Source organism: Mustela lutreola, chromosome 2, assembly GCF_030435805.1.
Source record: "Mustela lutreola isolate mMusLut2 chromosome 2, mMusLut2.pri, whole genome shotgun sequence".
In the NCBI taxonomy this organism is placed as follows: Eukaryota; Metazoa; Chordata; class Mammalia; order Carnivora; family Mustelidae; genus Mustela; species Mustela lutreola.
In genome coordinates, this window is record NC_081291.1 from 88795676 (window position 1) to 88818811 (window position 23136).

The following is a 23136-nucleotide window of genomic DNA, read 5'->3' on the forward strand; positions in this document are numbered from 1 at the left end:
GCGGGCGCTGGGGAGGCGGGCCGGGCCCTCGCCGCCCCGCCGGCCAGCCCGCGTCGCACAAGCTCGGGAGCGGCGGCGACGCGGGGTCTGCCGAGCCCCCGGGCGCAGCGTGCCCAGCCGAAGGTGCCGCGGCTGGATGCGCGCCCCGGGGAGCTGCGGGCTCCCGCGGGGGGCGCCCCGGCTGCTCCGGTGCGCCTCCAGACTGCGGGCGCGGCGACCGCCGAGCGGAGAGCAGCTCCCGCCGGCCCCTTCCCCCTCCCGCCCCCGCCGCCGCCCCCTCCCCCTCCCCCCCCCCCCCCGTTAACATCCCCTCCCTCTCCCCCTTCCTTCCCTCGGCCCCGCGCGCTCGCTAGCTCGCTCCTCGCCTCGCTCTCCCCTTTAAACGCCCACTTCGGATGGGGAAAGAAGACAACTTGAAGTCAAGTTGCAATTAACTTCCGCGGCAGCCGCAGCTCCGGCGGCGGCGGCACAAGAGGCAGAAGCCGCCGCCTCGGAAGTCCGACGCGCCCGCCCGGGGAGCTGTTCCTGGTCGCGGGCCCGCACTCGACAGCCACCGCCGCCCCCAACGCCCATGCCTGAGTGAGTTCTGCTCCTTTGCCTCTCTTTTCCCCCCTATTCTTGCTCTTTCATCTCTCTCTTTTTTTTCGGAATCGATCCAAACTTCTCTGTAGCACCCACCCACGGCGCCCCTTGTTGGGGCAGCGCGGCTCCCCTCTCGTGGACGTCCGGCGGCAAGGGTCTTCCGAGCCCCTTCTCTTCGTGCGCAGCCGAACCCGGGAGGGGTGGGCCGGTCGAGCGTGGGAGAGCACCCGGGATGGGGGACTTGGAGATGCCATTCATTCTCTCTCCCAGAGTGTGGGCACCCTCCACACCTGCCCGGCAGACCCTGGCGGAACAAACTCCTTCAGGTCCTCAGTATCACCCTTCTTGGAAGAGGAAAGGGGAGCGGAAAAGACCGAAGGAAGCAAACGGGAGAAGGGAAAGAAAGCCTCTCTGTGCACCCCGGAGCTGGGTTGGCAGAAGGGTGCCCTGCGGAGTAGGGGGGGGAGTGGAAACGTTCCCCGCCGGATCGCAAGTAAGCTCAGCATCCTTCCCCGGTCCATCTCCTCCTTCCTCCGCCCCCCGCCCGCGCAGCTGGTTGGGAGCGGCGGCGGAGAGGGGCCTAGAAGTTAGTGGCAACTTCTCCATCCCGGGAACACTCGGGCGCCCGGGCGCTTAAGTTGGAGCCGGGATTTTGAAAGCCGCGGCACTCCGCATTTCGAGCCCTCGCTGGCCGTAGTGAGGTCGGTCCTGAAGGGGCTTCTGGAGTGACTGTGGGTTTGGAGCGGGCCTGGAGGCAGGAAGAGGTGCTGCCCTTTTAGCAGGACCAAGACATCACAGGTACGGCCTCGGGTCTGCACCGTGTCTCCCTCCTGCGGTCCTGATCCGAGCGTGGCGGCCTTCTCCGAGCGCTTCACTGCGGAGGCTCTCGGGGCGGCGGAGCGTGGGTTTTGGCAACCACCGTAAGAGGCACAAAGCAGGCAGGTGGCAGGTACGGGGAGTGACACGCGTGTGCCGGGGAACTGCACAGAGCAGGACTCTGGGGATGACCCCAGAAGAAGGAGAAGGGGCTTAGGGCTCTTGCTAGAGGTCTTGGCCGGGACCTCCACTGGGGCGTTGCAAATCTCACTTAATAGTGTCAACCCCAGGATCGCCTCTCAAAGTGGCCTGGTTGGCAACTTTGACCTCTGCGCCCTTCCTCAGCGAACTTTCCCTCGCGGCATTCCAGATTTCCAGGCAAATATAAGACTTGGACTCTACACGGTTGTATTAAGAGACAGGGAAATCAGAAAGACGTCCTATTCTCAGGAGAAAAACCATTCTACCCGGATGGCTGGGGTTCTCTGCTTGCATCCTTGGCGGCCAGGGACCTGACTTTTTCAAGAAGACAGAGGAAGGGTAAGAAATGAGTGAATGTGGACTGGTAGGTGTCAGGTTTTGTCCCAAGCAGTCCCTAAAATCTACAGTGTTTGTGCTACTGAGGAAGTAACTCCTGCGGTTGAAACTTTATTGAAATTTACACCCTACCTAAAGTGGATTTTTCTGAGGTGTCAGGACTGTAAGATTTATTCTATGGTAAAACGTAGCTGCAGAAGCAAACAACAACTACAAAAACCGTACTTTAATACTGGAAAACGCCAAGGTTGAGGTGTTTCCTCTAAAAACCTTTAATCTGCTGTGGGGTAAATCAATGCTATGATTTAGCAGCAGTCCTTTATTTCTATTGCATATTATTTTAGTAGAACAGTAGTACATTCATATACTGGCTGCTCCAGTCTGCTGGCAAACATTAGCATTCAAGCTTACATTTTTGACAAATGTGCAGACAGGAATAGCATGAATAGGCATCTTAAATATTAACAACCTAAGCATCTGTTGTGAAACAAATTTAATATATTTACTCTGTTTTTCTCACATTGTTAGAAAAGGTTATAATAAGTGCATAATTTCAACTTTAGTTAGCAGAAGTAACTGGCTGTATCTTTCACTACCTCTCCAAGTGTTTAACACAGTCACCAGACATAAATACTTTAATTAACTTGGTTAGGCACATTATTAAATACACTTTAGACCTTGTGTATACTATGTAAAATGTAACAATAGCAAAATATGTATCCTATTTGTGCACATTTTAAGTGACTCTGAATTTTATAAATATACCAGGCATGTTTATTCTTCATCTCCATTTGACACTTATTACTTTATAGTTTTTCTAATGGAAACAATATATTAAATGTAGAGTTGTTCAGTCATATGTAATACATAATATGTAAACAGTAGCTATAAAATACAAAGCATTGTTAAATTTGAGTATGGCTACGTGTAACAAGATTATACAGGAGAAACAAAAATCACTGCTCAATTTTGTATTCCTTTCTGAAAAAGGAATACAAATGATGGATGAAGAAAGAACAGATAGGGATTTCCCTCCTAAAGTACTAGTGCCTTAAAATGTGTGTGGGTTGGGGGTGGGGAGAGCAAGGGGGAGAAGGGGAAAAAAAGAGATAGAGAAAGAAGACCTAAAGAACTTCTAAAAGTCTGAATAGTTATTTCCAGAATCAATGCATTCCTCGTTTTCCCACAAGCTGAAATATGTAATAAATAATAGTTCTTTGTATGTAAAAGTATTCACAAGGAATGCCTTTTGTTTAGTTGTTGTAATAAATTAATATATTCTTCGGTTGATAATCTACAAAAGTAGTTCTTTTGTCTCCCAGCATCCTAAACAAGAACGACAAAATGAGTATTGGTTTATTTCTGCAGACAAGCCTGTTGCCAGATATATGAACGTGTGACTGAATAAGCTATGGTATGCTGAGTGATGGTTAGGAAAGACTACATTGAATTAGCAAAGACTCAAATATCTGAAGGAGATTTTCAATTATTTTTTCATGTGACAGGTTATGGATCGTAAATTAGGCCTAAAAGGTCAGGTGACAGGCACCTGTTCCTCATTATTGTAAAAATCTTTTGGTTACGAACACTATTAAGCTAAACACAACATAGATATACAGCAGGGACTCTATAAAGCACTCTAGTGGTTTTTCAGCTGCTCTGTAAATTTCCAAGAGGGCCATACACTGATATGCCCTTTACACAAACAAATCATTTCTTCCAAGACGTGTTGTCTTGGATGACTCTTATATTAGTACTTGGGATTCATGAAGTATATGAAATAAATGCATATGACTGAATCAATCTTCAGACCATGTCTAGACATGTTGTTATTGAATGCAAAAATATTATTTTTAAGCCTCTCTTTTTCCTTTACAGTCCACTGTTTAATTATCAGAATTTGTCTGTATTTTAAATAGAAACCTCCCCAAATTGCCTTCTGTCCTTTTTAAGATGAGCTCCCATTTTAAATAATGCCATGAAAGATTTTGCTAAATACTTGTGTAGAAGGAAAAAATTAGTTGCACTATATACCGTCATAGCTTTGTGGTATATAGAAAATGGGAAGAGACCCACATTTTACATGAATGCTGTTAGGAAGGGTGTCATCATTTGATCTTCAAAGTTGACACTTCTCTCAGGAGAGTTCAGTGATATTTCTATTAGAATTAGAGAGTGTGATTTGGTTTTTGTTAGTGGTTTACTTTTAGATATTTCAGACAGCAAAAAAAGCTTACATACTAAACGGACCTAAGTAGCACAATGTTGTGAAATATTAAAGGTGCCAGTTGCTTTTAACTGGCAAAGGAGGAAGATTTTTGAGTAAATCTAGTAACTCAGATGATTAAATTCTATATTTAAATATGTACTTTGTTTTAGTTTTGTCCAGTTTCTGCTTATTGTATTTAGTATTCATTTTTAGCATTTGTGATCAGATTACAGAAGAGTCCTTATTCTTGCTTTTCAAATCGATTTGCTTTTCAAACTCCAAAACTCTGGGATGATTTTAACAAATTGGTTTACCTTTTGACAGAACAGAGTTAAGTTAATTAATAGATCAGGCACGAAAAATCATCCACGGTAGGGTGTATTTTCTGGTAAAATGAAAGTTATGTTTCACCATGATGAGCATCAGGCTTCAGTAATCTGTTCCTCGTGTGGAATGAACACTTCCTACTTCGAGCTAGCAGGCACCTACTGTTTATTTACGCTGCATTAAACTGACAGCTCAGCAATCAGAGGAAAAATATTACTTACCTTCCTGAAGTAAATACCAGTTTATAGGTTAGTGCACGTATTTATATTCCTGTCACCACTAAATAACGCCTCTGTCTCCATTTTAATATCTACCTGTACTATAATCCAGGGCTTCAGACTCTTCCTGGTTGGGGGTAGGGGTCGAGAGGAGTTTCTCTTATCATTTACCAGTGACAAAACTTTAAAGAGAAGTAATATCATCTTCTTTCTGTCGTTTGAGAACCAGCTGAAAGCAATGCTATGCACTTTTACTTTACATACCTCAGCTGTAACATCAAAACTCCCAAAGAGCCTGCATGCCACTTAAAATAGTCATCTTAGAGCAACCTCAGGACAAATATGTTCAAACACATTGAAGTTTGTGTTTGCTAAATTAACTTTCTGCAAAGTTCCAAGTAGATTACTTAAATTATCTTAATTCTTAGGGAGTAACTTTGATAAAGGGTGGTACCTTCCAAGGCTTAGATGGAATGTTTCAGTTGTTAATGGAGATCTGCTAATGTGAGTACAAAGTGGGGTTCATCGATCGATCGATCGATCCATTGATACTGTTAGCTTTCCCCTGAAAATATTCTCGCCCCCCTATGTTTGTCTTCTTGTTAATATGCCAGCCTTAAGAGAGATTTCAACTTTCTTATAAGAATAATTCTAAATGCATTTGTTGTTTTCTTTTTAAAAGTCCCTTCTTTTTTCAAGACCCCTGGAAACATCAAAATACTGTGGAAGTTGAATTCTTAAATTTAGGATTAACTTAAGAAAATGCTTATTTTCACTTACGTTCTGTAAGTAGCTCTTACACCATCATCTACACACAGTTGTCAATCAGTAATCACATATTCCATTGACATCAGAGCAGAATGTGGTCTTAATACAGCATGGAAATCAAATCTGTTACACAAGGTTCTTCCTCTTCACTATACCAAAGAAAAAGTGTCTACGATGGTAATTTATATATTGTTCCTAAGTGCTGTTCTCAATGGTAAGTCTATTTAAACTTGATGTCTTCATAGAGTGTGATCAACACATTAACACACATTATTTAGTACTTTTGAACTTATGCCAACGGTACCTTTTGCTGTTTATTTTTTTAAAGTCTTTTTAAAGATCAGATATTTCATTTCAGAGTAAATAGATACAGATTGTGTGTATATATATTCAGGGTGAGATTTAGTAGCAGAGCATTTCTCCAGCATATTGGCCTATTTTTATTCTTTCAAGTTATTCTGTATCACTTCCACAGTTGTTGCTGTCTGAAGGTTCATAACAGAAATTCTAATCACCTCTTTCAATGGACTTTCAAGGATATAATTCAGTTTATGCAATGATCTAGTTTAGTTACGAGAGGTGAAAATTAGTTAACTGGTATCCCAGCATTTATGTCCCTAGATTCTGCTGAAATTTATTCAGTCCAGTTATTTGACATTTGGTAGTGAAGTATCTTGTAATCAAAAATTAAGAGTTGGTTCAGTTTCCAGTGGAGAAAAGATCTTGCTAGATAAAACATTTAACTCTGCGATATTTTATTACACTCATCACTCATTTTAGAGCCCGCTTATTGTTGCACAAATTTTTGAGTACCTCGGGGTGCAGGTCCCCCAAATGAAGCCGAAATGCTTACAGAAGAAGCAGATGTCAGGCTGCACCTGGTAGTGCTTTTACTAGAATGTCTGTGGACCTGCACTGGCCGCCCCCTCCTCCATACCCCTTCCCCCCAGGTGTGCAGGAAGTGGAGGGCGTTGTACCCGGTGAAGTGGGTGGACTCTACCCAGAGCTATGACCTGATTTGTGACGCACCCTCAGAACTGCAGTAATGGTCCAGCTGCTTCACAGGCAACTGGTAACACCTCATTTGGGGATGCTTCTGCCTTGCTAGCAGTGCCAGAGAGGACTTCGTCATTGTCACCTCACCAAAGACTACTTTTTGAGAGCTCTCCTGTAGGGCCGGATTTGGAGAGCAGCCTCTGATATTTAGAGGGTAAGTGCCAAAAAAAGTTCCTATCAGTTTCATATGGAGAATCAGGGCTATGACCAGAGGGAGGAGAGACCGGCGTTTAGTGTTTGGAGAGATCTCTGTGTTGGGATGTTGCTTTTTCTCAGCTAGAGATGATTTGGGACCAGATACCAACAAAAATTCTTCAGTAGGCATTCTTCTTTGGGTGGTGAAATATGGTAGGCAGCTCCCAGGGGAAATTATTAGACTCTCTTTCCTTGAGATATTTAAAGAAAAGGTGGCAATCTGTGTGAGAGGGAATTCTTCAGATGCTGTTTTCCAGGAAGTCAGGCATTTGGTAGAGTTGATTGCTAGAGGTTCCTTTCTAGTCTTCCTCAATGGCTTCAGATATGCCGTTAAGAGCCTGTAAATGACAATTTGGCCTTTTAATGTTTATAATGTTAAGGACTTTAAGGTAAAAGAGGTTTTATGTTATAAATATTTTATTGTGATAATTACTATAAAGAAAATAGAACCTAGTATATGCAGATATCTTTTGAAATGGAGAATATTTTGAATAGAGCGTATCCATAATTAGCTGTTTGATGTTGAATGCAATTGAGTTTTCCTGTTCCAGTGAACCAGAGGATGGAAATCTTTGGGGATTAACAACAGGGCTTTGTGATTCTTGATATAGCAAACCTTTCCCCATTCACTGATAAAATGTTTTTATCAGTGAAGGAAGAACTAAATTAAACTGCTTACATTTTAAATTTTAAAAGATTACATAGAATTGATAAAATAGTCCAGGTGTTTTTCCATTGTATTTTCACCAGTTGAAATGATACCTGGAGGTCCTGTTTAATGTTAGACAGATTTCTCCAGAATGTGGAGGACAGAACAATATTTTAATAACTATTTTTAAAAAAATTCTTAAAGATGAGCTCTCTTTTGGATGTCTTAAGAGGACTCAAAACAATTTAGAACCTTATCTTAAAAGTTAAAAAAAATGACAGCCTTATTTTGTATGGAGTCATTGTATTTTAATAATACTGTATGCTTATTAGTGTTATTAGAGCAGTAGACAGTTAATTACAGCCTTTTTGAGACATGTTAACTGTATATTAACAGTCATGTTAAAAAAAGAATGATGTATACTCTTACATGCAAGCTGCTACTTGCTAGACTCTTTAAAAAATATTCTTTTAGAATGTATAGAGTCAGGTTTTTGGTCCAGAATCATCAGAATGTTTTCTACTACCACTTAATTTTAAAACTTTTCATGGGCTATACAATTTTTTCTTCTTTTTTCTATTTTTCTTTCTTTGTAATTGTTATTGACTTGGTCACTTTTGCCAGTGGCATTAAAAATTGTTGCCCCTCAGCAATTTTAGCTTTCCCACATTGTATTTTGAGACGCCTACATTTTCTTATGTTCTGATGACTTTGGCCAACATGAGCCATTAAAAGCTTATTGAGTTGATTTAGCACCTCTTCCTATTTCTTTTTGCGGAATGATTTCAGTCACTGTTTTTTTTTTTTTTTTTAGCCAAGTTGGGTTTTCTTATAATTCTCTATAACCTGATATTTAAGATACACTTGAGCACTTGATCACAGAGGTAGTTCTATTTCCTTTTCCAAACTTCAGCCCTTGGTTTTGCTTTGGTTTCTGTCATGGCAGAACAAAGGTGACTGGAACTAGAGTTTAAAGCTGGGCTTAGCCTTATTTAGACAATGCTACTAAATTGGTTAACTATTTGAATCCCCCCCGGTTAATTTGGATGTGTAGACCTTGTAACCTTGTACTATATAGCACTTTAAAGTCCACTAATATTTCCACTTTATAAATTTTTAGGTGCTGCTGTTATTTTATTTATTTCTAAAGGTATTAAAAGACTACAAAAAAGAAACTCAGTGTAAGATACATGTCTGTTGTGTTCTATAAAATAGGAGAAACTCCACAGTTAGCATCCTTTGCCTTGTATAGTGAGCACTCATTAAAGATCTGCTAAACTAATAATAAAATAGTGAATTTAGCTTGTACTGAGAATGATTCAATGGAAGAAAGACTTTTTTTCTCTAATTTTCTCTTTTTGCTGGGGTTATATGAACACATAATCTACACATGTCCCAGTTTTCTGGATAATTGAATGTTTTTCTTCTCTAACTATGTGCCCTGTCATTTTTTGACAATAGCACACCAGAGTTTGTTTTATCCTCATTGTCTCTGACCTTCAGGATTAGGTGAAGAATCTCAGTTTATGTTCATGGTCCTTTGGTGTTTGGTGCAGTAACAGACTGTATGTACTGCAGTCAACAGAGAGAGCTCCCCTAAGGTCCTTGCAGTTAGGTTACCCATGTAATAATGGTCTTCCTGATATCATAGGACCAAAAGTGCTACGGACTTCTACCTGTTCTTTACTGAAGAAATATCTGTCATGATTATTGCTTAAAAAGAAATTTTTCATTTAGCTATATACATTTTAAAAAACTATTTTAGATTTAGGGTTTTTGTATTAACAAAGATTTCACTCCATTCCTTAAAATTGATGCTGGAGTTGCAATAGAAATGCATCTAAAACATTCTGAAAAGTTCAGTGGAAGTTATTTTAAAAACAGTCTTGCTTTTTAAATTTATTTTCTTTTTGAGACCTGTATGGAGCTATTTGCAAGACAGACCTATTTAGTTCCTCAAAAGGAAGTATTCCTCAAGCAGTACACTGCTGTGTGACCTATTACATTATCATGCACATTCTGTCTCTTTAAAAACAGTCTCCTCTATTTGCCCTATTAATTGTTGATATGTTGCCATCCACGAGACAAAAATTAGAGCTGTAATTAAATAATCATGTGATGCTCCTTAGTGCCAGTGAGAGCAAACTCATTTTTCCAGGCCCTGATGGTCACTGATTATTGTATTACTACTGGCTTGCTTTATTTTTTTTAATGATTCTCTATCTAGTGGTTAGATTACCTAACCACTATCCCTGTTTTCAAAATTAAAGAAAGTAAGGAACATTTAGCCAGTTAATTGGCTAGAGGTCCTCAGGGATGTAAGGTAGACATACCTTTTTTTGCTTTTGGTCACCTGGTAGGTTCTTTGGGGAGGCTACATCAGTGGTGTGGTTGCCTGCCATTTAATTTACACTGGTGTTTTGGCTGGGATGGAGGCATATGGGGAATGCCAGGAGAATTACAAAAGGAGCCGGGTATTAAAATTCAGAAATGATTAAAATTGAAATAAAAGGATGTTGCTTCTTTGCCAGTACTCTGGCAGTCATAATGACACATAGAGATTAGTTTCCACCTTCATCTTTTCCTTCTTTCTCATTTCCTCTTGTTTATTGTTGACACATTTTCCTTATGTCTGTCTCCCGTCTCTGTATCTTTTTGCAACATTATGCATTCCTATTTCTCCCTCTTTCCTTAAGCATGGAGAAGCCTACTTAACCTTATTATAACAATAACAGAATAGGCTATTAATATTTAATATGCACATGATTAAAATTTCTCTCCCTTAAACATAGGTCAGCTGTATTATTATTAACCGGCATGTAATTTTTCATTTAAAATATTCTTATTCTGCCCTTGCTGTTTCTAAAATGTAGTCTACTTTAGTAGTGATTTAATACTTAATGTTTAGAAAACTGTGGTCGGCTAGTGAGAAAAGAACTTACCAGTCATGGATAATCAATTATGCATGAATTCAAATGTAACAGATGGAATCTGGTGAGTTAAAGTTTCTCTTTGCCTTGGTGGTTTTTTTTTTTTTTTCTTATTTGTTTGTTTGACACCTGTCTCTTACATAGAGATAAACATCTAATGCAGCGTGTGAGAAATTTCCTTATATCTTTCCGTTCTCTTTAAAGTGAACTTGATTTTTTAAAATCATATTTGAGGTCAGAGAATTTTTATGTGGTCTTAAAAATGATCAGATTCTTTTCCAGCACTTTATACATACATAATGTGATTCTGCCAGACTTATGAAGGGTCACTCAGTGGGCTTGTAAAAAGGAAGAAGCAAGACTCAAATCTTGGTTCCTTGCCTTTTCTCCACTACTCTTCCCACTGTCATTTTTCTTAGAGGTGTGACACTAATTCTGGGTTTTAAAGAATTTTTGGTGAAAACTGTGGTAGACTAGTGTTAAATGGTGTAGTATCCTATGGTGAACAAATGTTATCTGTGAACATATATTATGTTATGCTACATGTATATTGGATATATGTTTATTCATACTTGGATGTTGGCTAAACAATTGGATTTCCCAAACCTATTGAGAATGCCCCAAGATTTGGTTTATATTCTAAACTGCGGCATATGCCAGCTATAAAGATGCCTTTGCTTACAATATTGTAAATTCTTCGTGACAAAACCCCTTTGTGCAAAGTAAACTAAAAACTTATTTTTGAGAGCCTTATTGCTTCAATGAAGAGATAAGTTTAATTTTCAGTAAGTATAATGTGAATCTGTGGCTTTTTTTCAGTTGTAGAAAAATAGAAAAGTGGGTATTGTCCATCTTTAAAGCAGTACAGTCTCAAAACAGTTACAAGCTGGTCCCCATCAAAATTTTTCATAAATATGCTGTTTGTTTCTCTCCCAAGTGTATTTATATATATATAAAACAATACAAATGAAAATAGTCTTTACAGAATAAATAAAAATAAATGATTAAAAAATAGCCTCGAGGCTCACTAGTTCTGTTTTTAAAGTTCTACTGTAGCATTATTTATCAACTTTTTGCTTAATATCAGCTGGAAATTTGCATGTGCATTTATAGTCCATGTTAGTTGTCTAATGAATTAAATCCCACAATAAACACACTAGTTAAGAGGCAACTACAAAATAGGTAACTGGATATGCCCTAGCAACAGCTGTACTGTGCAACAATTTTTTTAGTATTTTATTTATGATTTTATACATAATAAATATGTAATTTTAATTTGGCTTCACCATTCCTATTCCTTAGGCATGCATCCACCAGAAAAATACATAGGGTTAGGTATGAATTCAGTGAGACCAAATTTATACTTGAACTTCTAATACACTAACAATTCCATCATTAATATAAAAATCTCTAATATAAAATCAGTAAGAATAGATGATAGGAAACAGAATACAGACACCACTGTATGGAAAAAGATGATATTAGATATTATTACATTAGGTAAATAATCCTAATTGCTGTCACTTGAAAGTGACTGATAAATTTGAAAGCCTTTTGGGCTCTTTATAGCCAAAAAGTTCTGTTCATTTACTTTCAAAAATAGAATCTAAAGTCTTTATACAGAGACAATTGAGAAATTATTACACTGACCACATTTGTAGCGTTGCTGCACATCTGTAGCCGTACTGTGCACAAGTGTTTGACACTCTTACATGCTGTTTAATTGGGAGGGTCTACTATTTCATGAGTATAGTTAATTTTCACTCATTTAAAAACATCCAAAAAGAGTTTTTGGACTTATAGTACTCTTACTTGTTTGTTTTTGTCTATGTTTCTTTCTCTGCTTTTGCTAACATGCCATAGAATAGAATAAAATCTGAAAAGAGAACCATTTTCTTGCATCAGAGGACCATCAAATTACCTACTTTGGGTGGGATCTTGGTCTCTAATTACCAATCCATGTTAATTATCCTTGGGTCAGGTATTCATCATATGAATTAATTATCTAGCATAGACTGGACCGTGGCTGTTGGCGGTTAAGGACAAAGCAATGGAAGGTTGGCGGTGAGAAGAGGTTTGTTCGGTATGTTGTAGCTCATTGTTTTTCTGCTTGGCATGATACTTTCATGACAATATATATCTGCCAATTTTTAGGAATATATGAAAGATTGTTTTCCTTTAGTTTTTTATTGTTTGGTTTTGTTTTTAGTTATTTTATCAGAGTAAAAGATACATAACATAAAATGTTCTATTGGACAATTTTTTAATGGTACAATTCAGTGGCATTAATTACAACCACACTGTTGTGCAGCCATCACCACACTCTGCTTCCAGATCTTTTCTATCATCCCAAAAGAAAGTACTTTAGTTTTTCTATTCAGCTTCTCCTTTGCTGCAGCACATTTCAAGCATCATAGTGGCATTTAGTCATTGTGCAGGGTGTGATATAGTGGTTTCTGGAGGTGGCTTTCTTTCCTAATGGACAACCCTGGTCCGGTGCCTTGTGGCTGTGTGGATTGCAGTACAGTATTGGGTGCTGCCTTTGGCTGATACTCCCCAGAAAGGACCTGGACAAACATTCAGGTCTATTGTAACTTCAAGCTCTTCCTCCCTCCAATTAAGCCAAGAAAGATTAGCAATAACATTCACATCCCTAAGAAGATTTAGTTGATCTGTCTTGGCTAAAGGTTGATTAGGAATGGTTGCTGTTTGACTTCACTGAGATTAAAATCCCCTGAGCTTCCGGGAGAGTATGGCACAGCTGAGGGGGCCGTGATGCCCTGCCATTGGCTCCTTGGCGTGGACAATATGAGGACTTCAGTTCTGCTTATGTGCAAAAGTTAGCCTGGAGATAAGTGGAAGTTTTCAACAGTTCAAGGGGAAACTTACTCAAGGTTGAAATTTTTAGGGAGAAAACTTCTTGCTCATCTACGTTGAAAAAAGACTTAGAGGAAACCAGGATGGTTCTGGCTCCAGTAAATAATAGACTGGTTTTAGAGTTTTACTTCCCACGTGTAATTTTGTGGTTAGTCACTTATGTCTGTAATGATAAATCATATACCTGCACAGGATTTCTGGCACCTCAGTAAATCTCAAGCAAGTGCCCAAATGCTAATTTATCGTGGTTCCTCACACACCATCCCTGTTTCACCAAATCAGTGATCTAATACCTTGCTGTCACCTTTTTGTGTTTGTTAGTTTGATACAAGTGGCTTGCCTGCACATATATTCCTTAAATTGGGGACAAGGGCTGGTTCCTAGAACAGCCTTAACTTTTGCAAGTGACTCCAGGATTGGGTTAAAAAACTCACTTTGAAGATGTCCTAGCAGGTATATTTGACTTCGTGTCTCCAAAACATGAACTTAATGTTATCTACTTAAATACTAATGTTACTACTAATATTAATCTACTTAAAGTAGATGTCAAACCTGGCTGTACATGAGAACCACCTTGGGGAGCTCTAAATAACTAAATGCCTGGCTCCCACTCTTGGCCATTCTGATTTTTTCTTTTCAGTGGGGTGCAGTCTGGACATCTGGATTGTTGAAAGAGCTCCTCAGGTCATGACGATGTGCAGCAAATTTGGGAAGCCACTGAGCCTACTTCCGATACTGGCACCTGGCTTTACTTCCTAAGATTGCAAGAATCTGTCTTGTACTCTCTCATAGGAACTGTTCTTGGATTCCTTTTCCTGTGATGACAGTGTGAGAAACTCCAGGAACACAGACATAAGTATACCCTCAGAATGCTTACAGACTTGCAGTTTGGAGGAGCAGACAGGTAGATACAGAATATCCCACTGAAGGACCAATAGTGTGAAGGAACATCAAAGGAAGTAACTGAAAGCTGGAGAAGGATTCAGACACAAGAGGTGCAGTCAAGCTGCCTATTAAAGGATATGGCAGAAGGGAGGTCCCCAGGTGAGAAGAGGGAGGAAGGTCACTCCAGAAGCAATGGGGGAAAGATATGGCAACCTAAAACGGTTAATTACTTCAGCAGTGATATCAACACTGGAGGATCAACAGCAATGACAGGAGGCCTTCCCATCCCTACTCAATTTTGGATGCGAGTCTAGATCAAGATACCAGTTTTGGTGGGATTAGTACCATCGTGCCTTGTCAAGGTTATGTTTCATACCATACTGGCACCTAAGGAAGGAGAAGTAGCTTTCAAAAAATTCTGCTCAATAAATTTTTGCTAAAAATGTTATTTCTGGGTAAAAGACCCAGATACCCTGTCAAGTTCCAGAAGCCATCTATAATGGCTGTTCATTTCCCTTATTCGTCACTCCCCAAACTAGCTTACACATTGGCTTTTCTTTGCTCAGTTTTAATAATGACCCCTGCCTATTAAAGCCCATATCACAAACTACCAGTGGGTATTCACATCCACCACCAAGCAATCAGGAAATAACTTTTGATCATTATCAGTCTGGCTATAACTGAAGCCTCACTTATTAGGGAAAAAACAAAAACAGGAGACCTTAAGCCCCATATTTAAAGTCCATTACCATTTCTCTTTTATCTCCCCGAAACATATTCAAGCCTTTTGCTGTTGTTCTCTGCAGTACAACATTGTTTGTTTGGTATCTGGAACACCCTTCCCTCCCCCACAGTTTGAGTAGGTACCACTTTAAAGCTTCCGAAAGAGCCATTTCTAATGGCAACTGTGCTTATTTAATTCAAGGGTGGGAATGAGGGTGGGAAATGACCCTGTGGTTTTTAACTTCACCTATGAGCTATTTAAATGTTCATGGAAAGCAGCATTTGAGGTAAATGCATAGAATTCCAAATGTACAATAGTACCCTTTCAAATACAGACATGTCTAGAAAGTTGTCTTAAATTTGTTTGTGGCAGCACACAAGCCTTATTCCATGCAACTTTACAGATCTCTGGGCTAATTCTAAAATGGAAACTGATTTCAATTTGGCCATTCAGCACCTCTAAGACTCTTCCTGGCTAGGTCTTGGATTTACTTAAGTTGTCCTTTATAGAAGTTCTCTAGATAAGTGCCATCTGGGTGGCGGTGTTCTGTAATCTACATTATCCAACACAATGGCCACTAGTCACATGAGGCTATTGAACATATGAATTGTGACTAAGGAACTAAATTGTAAATTTTATTTAATTTCAGTGAATTCAAATTTAAATGTTATAGCCACCTTTCTCTCACAGGTTACCACCTCCTCACTCCTGCAAACTCTAAAAGGAATTATCCTTGCATTTAGTGGTGGAGGCTGGTTGCAAGTGAAACCATCAGCTTTTTGCTCTCATTTATTTATTCATAGTGTAAATACTGCAAGGCCGGTGTATGAATTCCTGGTAATATGGTAGTGAGCAAGACAGTGTGCTCTCATAGGGCTTATAGTTTAGTATGCGAAACATATATTAAGCTAATAATTACCCAAGTTGTTAATTGACTAAGACTGTGATGACTGTTAAAAAGGAGCAATGAAAGGCTGTAAGAAATGGGGGCCATACCTTCTTGTGAGATTAGTCAGAAAGCTTAATCAGAATTCCATTTATTCTTTAAGCAAGAAAAGCACCTTCCCTTCCCCAAGTTCAAGGCTGGACCCAGGGATCTCAGAGTGGGGGAGCTAACATTTGCCATGCCGTGACCTCCAAAGATGTGGGGTCTGTTTGATTGAGCTTCATGCATCCACATATACTGCAAACTTCTGAACTTCATCAAGTAGATTCTCTCCTAAATTGTGCAGTTGTGATGATGTCAGTCACAGATAAGATGTGAGAAGAAGGGTGCAAATGTTTACAGGATATTGCATTTCCTCTCCAATATATGTTTTGACAAAGTTGTTTGAGTTCCAGCCCCAGCTTTTTCCTCTCTGTTCTTACAAATTTGTATTTGGTCCATTCAAGAAACGATGTGGAAATCAGTCCTGACATTCCAGACAGACAAAATGAGACACATGACAGCAAAACATATGGCTCAAATAGACATCCTTATATGGCCAACACACCATATTCCCAGAAATCATATATGGAAAACACCACCTGCAGCTAAAGCCAAAAAACAAAGAGTTGACATGATAAAAAGAGCAATATGCTACGTAAATTGTGCTGCTCTAAGAGTGTAGAGAGATAGCCAACTGTATTTGAATTTAAAAAGATGAAAAAATAAAACAAAACAAAACATGTCCTTAGAAAGTGCTATGGTGGTAAGCATTGCTTTGCTAACACAGTCACTTGCGAAGTTGCCATATCTTAAAAGCCTTCAAATTCTAACTGCTTTCTCTGTTTATTACAAATGTACATGCTATTCAGAACTCTGAATGTGTTTGAATGCTTTCAGATATCTGCCTGCATATTTATCTAAATATGGTGCCATGTGAAATATGCAGTAGTCCTTTCATTATTAAATTAAAAAAAAAATCTTGTGTATCTTATATAATATTTTATCTTTGTTACCTTTGTGTAGCCAGTTTGAATCCCTTCTTATGTGATTAAAAAATTGATGCACTCTGTTTTCACTGTACATCCGCATGTTAAATAGTTCATGTATTTGACCTGTAATATTTCATGTTCCTGAGGTTTTCTATTTTGATAGCTAGATTTATTAAGTCTAACTTTTTTTTTCTATACTTGCTTGTATCTTTATTGCCAAATATAAGAGGCCTATATTAGAATAAATTGATGTTTTTCCCCCCTCCAACATAATAGTTTATCCTCACATATGCCTTGGAGGGTGGTATTTTCCTATTAATCCTTCTTCTTCTTTATTTTAACCTGGGTTTACATTGGCCAATGCTCTTTAGCATACTTGTTACAACAAGTGTGCTAAAGAGGGAGATACTATATAATGAAGAAGTTCATCAATGTAATGTACCACTTGGAGGACATAAACCTCCTTGTGTCATTTCTTAAATAGTTCTGAAATAAAGAATGTACTTGAAGGAAAATTAGTATATATGTGTGTGTGTGTGTATGAGAATATGTACAAAATTGTACTATATTGGTATTCTTTATAATAAAGTCATCATTAGAAGTCTCTATCATTTATTTTATCATTTTCCAAGGCCATGTCCATTCTTATTACATTCTGAGGTTGTGTTTAAGAATTCGCTTGTAATACCTGGATAAAAGGTGCTATTCAAATTTTAAAATTATTATTTCAATTCCCATTTGTTACATCAGTATTGGCCAAATCATTAGGAGACTAAGGCAATCAGGATCTATTTGTCTTGTATTATTTGTGTAAATGATAGGATAAACATATATTTACAATATTTTATTCCACTGTGTTTTAAAATTGACATATTCAGTAGCCCTTTTTAGTCTTCTTTTCTCTGCTCAAGTTCTGTATTATCCAATGACTTTTATTTCCTTTTTTAAAAATACTTCACTTGAGCTTAAGTTGCATAGATAAATTTTGTTTTGTAGTCTACTATAGTTTTTCTATTTTCTAAAAATACTATTTTCTAATGCTACTACTATTTGTAAATTTGCACAGCGTGATACTAGAATGCACTGTTCCTACTGAAAACCAAGCAGGTTTCAGGGAAAAATGTCAGGCATCACCAGTTTGAAGCAACTCTTAATATATACATCTTGGAAATTCCTAATTTAACATATCATTGCAAAAATCATTGCCATAGAGATTATTGATGATAACTGGATATCTATGTTTTTCTTTTAAATATCAAATATCTTCCTAAAATAAGCTTAAGTACTTCCATCCACAATAACAATTTGGACACCCTGCTACATTTTTGCCATGTTTGTATTTTTCCTTATTGATTCTTATACTTCAATTAAAAAAATCCTACTACATATTTCCCCATGTTTCAGCTTTTTAAAATGTGGTATCATTTGGGCTTTTTGGTTAAGATTGCCTTATATTTTCTTGTTTTTGATGTTGTGTTTTGTTTTGTTATCACATGTTCTTCCTTTGGATCAAGGCTTGGGTTTATATGTGCCAAGATTCACGGTTGCCTTCCTGGATTTTGACTAACCTTTCCGGTTTGTGGGTGAAACTTGGGTGCCATTAGACTGATATATTTTCATTGTTTCTCCCAAACTTGTTTTCCCCAGGAGGCCATTATTTCCTATAATTTATCTCCCGCTTTACCTTCTGCTTTTCTTAGATTTCTAATGTAAACAGTGTCTCTAAGACTGTATTGGTAGCTTTAAAGAGCTTAATTTGCATATTTCCTTCTTATCTCTGTACTTGTGCTAACTTGTTGCTTTTTTATGTGTAACAAAATGTTTATCTGACTGATTTTTCTTTTTTCCCTACCAGTGTATTCTGAAAAATAATTCTTACAACATTTTTGTTTTTGTTTAATGATTAACTGCCTTCAGGGTTCTAAGATGTTAGTATTGAAACCCAAGCAGTAAACGCTGCATCTCTGTTGTGAATGAGATTGTAATGTTCTTCACTTTTAGAGGAACTGTATGTAATAGATTATCTAAATAAGAGGATCATACTTCTGTGCTAATGACCATTAATCTAACTGGGTAACTTACCCTAGATTACAGAAGCATTTATTGCTACGACAGATGCATTTACCACCTCAAACTTTTCTTTCACCCGGTATAAATTAATTTAGGAATGGTGGCGTCTTCTCCTTTGTGATAACAAGTTACATCTCTTTCAAATGACCCAAATTTTGTTTGACTTGGCCACTATGGGCCAGGTATTTCTTCCTCCAGTGTGTTCTATGGCTCAGAAGTGAGAGAGTTTTGAACTGTTTAGATACGGAAAGCTCTTATCTTTTTTTTTTTAACGTCGGCTCTTAATAGTTTGGGATTCAACCTCCTTTGAGGATAAATATTCGCGAGAGCTTTTCAGGGCCCCCGGCCTTTATTCCTGCGCAATGGTTTCTGTACCCTTTGCTCTTCTCCGTAGAGATCTACCTCCCGATTGTCCCCTTCAGCCACTTCCTGAAGTCCCCCTACCTCAGTACTCCGTGCCTGTCACCTGCACGCCCGGGCCCGTCTCCCGCGGGGCCAGGGCGCCCTCCCTGCCTGGCCTGTCCCTCGGGTGCCCGCCCGCAACGCTCCCGACATACTCCTTTCTGTGGTTTTTGCGCGCGTGGGTGGTTGGTTAGTTTTCCCCCCTGGCCCTCGCCCCCTCCTCCGTGGCACTTTCTCCCCCCACCCCCGCCCCCCGCCAGTCGCGCCCCTCCTCCCGCCCCGCTCACTCTCGCACACCTGCCCCTGCCGCCAGCGCGCCGCACGCTCCCCTCCCCGCCGAGGCGGCCGCTGCCAGGGAAGCCCCCTCTCCCCTCCCCTCCGCGCCCTCCCCTGCGCGCCTGGCGGCGGCCGGCGCTGGCCCTCGCGCGGCGCCCTGTTATTCTCGGTATTGTGTGTAATAAATGTCGGGCCGCCTCACTCTAATCAAGCTCATTACAAATTCTTGCGCGCCCGGGGCCGGAAATCGTGCGCTCCCCCCCACCCCTTCCCTCACTCATTCACTAGTTACTTGTCTTTCTGCTTTTTAACTCGCCGCCCCCGCCCCCTCCCCCAATCCCGGCCCTCCAGCCCGGGTTTTAATCCCCATCCCTATTCCGCCTTCTCCTTGCACCCTGCCCCCCCCCCCCGCCCCGCCGCCTTCCTCCTCCGCTCCGCACCCCCTTCCTCCTCCTCTCCCTCCCCCCCTCCTCCTCCGCTGCTGCCGCCGCCACTTTCTCGCTCGCTCCCGCTCCCCGGACGCGGCGGATGAGCCGGCCCCGCTGGGGAAGGGCTCGGGGCGGCGGCGGGCGGCCGGGAGGAGGCTGCGTGCTCGGGGCTGGGGCTGCGAGCGGGGTGATTTTGTATTAAAATGAGGAGGAGGAAGAAGAGGCAGCCACAGCGGCGGCGGCGGCAGCAGCAGCAGCAGCAGCAGCAGCGGCAGGAACAGAGGCGTAGAGGGCTGCAGCCCGGGCGGACGCGCGGAGCCGAGCTGGGCACGGCGGCGGCGGCGACAGCGGCCGGGATGAGTCAACTAATAATTTAATGGGGGCAGAGACGGCAGCGCGGGGGAGAGCGAGCGAGAGCGAGCGAGGGAGAGAGAGAGAAGCAGCCCCGTCCGGGGACTCGCGCTCACACGCACGCACACACACACAAACACACACACACACACCTCTCCCTGTGCCACCCAGCAACAACCGGCCTCGTCACAACAACAGCAACAGCCGCCCTCTAGCCCAGCCCGGGGACCGAGCATAAAGCCGGGGCGACTCCAGAGGACGCTTCCCACCCCCTCTTGCATTTCGGGAAACTCCTCATCAGTTTTGTTGGGGTTTCCGGGTTTCTTTTCCCCCCAAGTCCTAGTGCCATTGTGGTGCTCGTTGTTTACCTCGGACTCTGGCTGAGTGAGAGCTTGGCGACTTTTTGGGGGGAGGGGGCGGGGAGTTTGTTGCTGCTGAGGCGGTGGAGGTGGCTGGGGGTGCCTTCTGATTCCCTCCCCCTCCCCCCAAATCCTCTTTCTCTTTCCCTACTCACTCGGCTCCCCAGGCGCTCGCAGCCCCGCGTCAATGGGCTGGGAGAGGGTCCTCGGGGCTGCTATTAGCGAGGGCCGAATCAAAAGTGGCATTTCAGTGCCTTTCCGGGGTTCTTTCCGCGACCTTCTGCCCCCCACCCTCGCTGTCCCCCGGTAGATGCCCTCGTTGGGGTTGCGAGGCTGTGGGAAGAAAGTTTAAGGTTTGTTAATAATTAGTCGCAATTGTTGGGGAAGGGGTGGGGGCGATTGGAAGGGAGGCGAGGTGGCCTTCCCCTCTCTGCGTTCTCCGGGGTTATTGGAGAATAATATTGCAAGTGACAGCCAGAAGTAGACTTTCTGTCCTCACACTGAAGAACCCGAGCGAGCAGGAGGGAGGGAGGGAGCGAGAGGACCCTTTTTTCCCTTTCTGGAGACCTTGTCCGCAGTGATTTTTTTTTCTTTTTTCTTTTTAAGAGAATCCTCAGTCACCACCTCGCCTCCCCAGCATCACCACAGTGTACAGCTCATAACGGGTTTTGCTTTGTTTTTACGATTTTCCCCCCAACGAATCACTTGTCAGATCAATTTTATCTTCTCCCTCCTCCCTACTTCCCACTCTCCCCTCCTCCCCCATCGAAAACCCGGTTCTCTGAGGTTAGACATTTTACAAACCATATATGTTGTTTTTCGAATTGTGATTTTTTTTTTTTTTTTTTTTTTTTTACCCCCTCTCCCATGGCTACTCTTCTAGACGTTTATTTCTGCCCTTCCCCCGCTTAGGGGGGCGGGGGTAGGGGAAGAGAAAATAATACAATTTCAGGGGAAGTCGCCTTCAGGTCTGCTGCCTTTTTTTTTTTTTTTTTTTTTTTTTTTAATTTTTTTAAAAAAAAGGACATAGAAAACATCAGTCTTGAACTTCTCTTCAAGAACCCGGGCTGCAAAGGAAATCTCCTTTGTTTTTGTTATTTATATGCTGTCAAGTTTTGAAGTGGTGAGTTTCAGGTCGGTTTTGCTAATTTCACTCAGTAAAACTGCAGTGTTTCTGTTTCTAGATAGTACTTTGCTTCTTTGTCTCTTTAAAAGGTCACAGTGAAAGCTTGGCCTGGATCGTGCCGGCCATATGGAATGGATAAGGGCACAGTCTCATAAATTGTGATTATGGGGTTCTTTGGGGGGTAAATGAGGCGATCCAGCAAGGAACTCTTGGAAAAAGATCCCACATTGCAAAAAATAGGTTGTCGAAACCGGAATTTCGTGTTTTTCTTTTTCTTTTGGGGGGAAAATAATAGCTTTATCTGAGTTCACTGTTTTATTCAAAAATTATCATAGATGGACTTGGTTTATGGACAGGGAAATGGGATTTTGAGAAAGTAGCCTGCATTCAGTGTGACAACCAGACGTTACACTAAAATGTGTTTTAAAATGTGTAACTCAAAAGAAACTCTTCAGCCTGGCATCTGTTGAGACCATAGTTAGTTCCCGTACTCAGTCCAGCAGGCCCCTTGGAGGCTGCTCTTTCCAAGACCAAACTGAGGTTTAGTGAACTTTAGCCTTGGGCATAGAGTTTAAATGAGTAAATTAGGTGTTTTATGTGCATGTAATTTTGCTTTATAATGTAAAGCTTTTTACAAGATGACTGAGTGTTTAATAGACTTTTATAGGTGGGTGTTGGAAGGATAATTTTGCATGACCTATATGATGTTTTGATTGTCAATACATTAACTAAATTATAATCTATCACTTTCATTTGTTGTACAGCTTATAATGCTGTTAAGCCTCATGACTACTTAATATGTTTTGTAGCATTAACTTTGATGCTGTTGTCTACCCCCCCCCTTTTTCTCAAATTGCCCCACGGGTTAAGTATTTTCTTTTCAAATCATATGTTTTAAAATTCATCTTCTGCTCTAGGGTAAGGCAACCAATTTCAGAAAAAGCAGCTCTGTATTATAATCCACATGAAACATTAGAAGCAGTGTTTTGAATAAGTTAATAATCACCGCTCTCTAATTTTGGCTTTAGACTGTAGTTTAATATAATGGAAAAGAGTAATCTTGATAAAAAGTGGTTAAAAGAGGCACATTTATTGTTAATGAACCTCATAACCAAAAACAGATGGGACCTCGATCAACGGTAAACCTTTAGTTCTCAGCGTGCCACCCTAGAGTACAAGGATAAATAGCTATTATTTCTCAAACTTTATAGTTCTTCATTTGGCATTCTTAAGGTTGCTTTTAAACCTACAGATTACCATTCTCCCCCCACCCCCATTCACCTCTTTTCTTGATTATAATAGACAAAGTAATCAATGGTTAAAGAGGGAAAAAATGCTTACAGAAAGGCCATGCTAATACAAGCTGGCTTTCAACAAACACAGATCTCAATAGCTTCTTTGGTACAATAATTTTTTTTTTTTAAAGTACAAGAT

The 23136-nt window shown here is 40.8% G+C and overlaps 1 protein-coding gene across 6 annotated transcripts in view; it reads left to right on the forward strand.

Annotated features, from left to right (window-relative positions):
• The first annotated feature begins 359 nt into the window (after nucleotides 1-359).
• The window catches only part of SATB1 (SATB homeobox 1), a 99646-nt gene continuing 76869 nt past the window's right edge, over nucleotides 360-23136 (forward strand). For 2 of the 6 annotated variants that reach the window (XM_059162520.1, XM_059162521.1), the window contains exon 1: nucleotides 19886-21699. The gene's annotated coding sequence lies outside the window, so the exon portion shown is untranslated. Of the gene's footprint in view, nucleotides 580-5861; nucleotides 6668-19883; nucleotides 21711-23136 lie in introns of those variants that run through there. The other 4 variants (XM_059162516.1, XM_059162517.1, XM_059162519.1 and 1 more) reach the window with 4 other exon arrangements.